This window comes from Lonchura striata, chromosome 3 (assembly GCF_050655825.1).
Source record: "Lonchura striata isolate lonStrDom1 chromosome 3, ASM5065582v1, whole genome shotgun sequence".
Classification (NCBI taxonomy): Eukaryota; Metazoa; Chordata; class Aves; order Passeriformes; family Estrildidae; genus Lonchura; species Lonchura striata.
Genome location: NC_140705.1, coordinates 32,180,120 through 32,180,966, shown reverse-complemented (window position 1 = coordinate 32,180,966; position 847 = coordinate 32,180,120).

Below are 847 nucleotides of genomic sequence, written 5' to 3'. Positions count from 1 at the left end.
GGATCACCATGTCCTGTAATCTCACGTCTTTCTTCTGGATTTCCTGAAATCACTCTTATCTGACCGTAAAGGAGCAGGCAAGGGTACACAAACATTTCTATATTTAAAACTAGATTATTACAGGATATTCTAGGTGACTTACAGACAGCACACTGTCTAACTATCTGTCAGGGCATTTTAAACAGTTCCCCACAGCTGAAATACAGTCATTGACAAGTCCTGTCCTCAGGCTTGTTAACAAAAACACAGGAATTTATTTGAGGTGAAATCTTAATTTCCCAAATTCAGATGTATTTTCCTGTTAAGGTAGCTTTGGCAGCAGTGTCAATTTAAGAACTTCTGTGCATGTCTGCTTCCACTTGTTCCTCCATAGCAGCATGGTATCTCTAATAAGCATTATTATTTTTTTTAAGATTGGGCCAAACCAGTTAAAAAATTTAACTGCCTAAAACCCAAGGCATACTCTGGTGAAAAAGGCAAGAATTAGGCCAGGGACAGGAAAAATCCAATTCTTAAGCTGGTGTGGGCTCCAGCACTACTGTTTCATAAACCTATGGTTTCAGGTAGTTCTTGAGTACAAAACCATAAATAGGACTTTTGATCTTCTATCCTAAAGCTGTTCTGTGTCATGTGAAATTTTGGATGATTCAGATTATTTGTGATCACATAATATTGCTCTTGCAATGTCCTGCCAGGCAATGCCAGTCTTAATGGTGCAGTACTGTCTTGGTTTGACAAGACAGGAGTCTGTGAAGGAGGGCAAAAGCCTCCTGTGCAATGGAGAAGGTAAACCCCCTCCCTCCGAATTACCAGGATTTTTAAATTAAAAGGCTCTCAGGCAAAGATA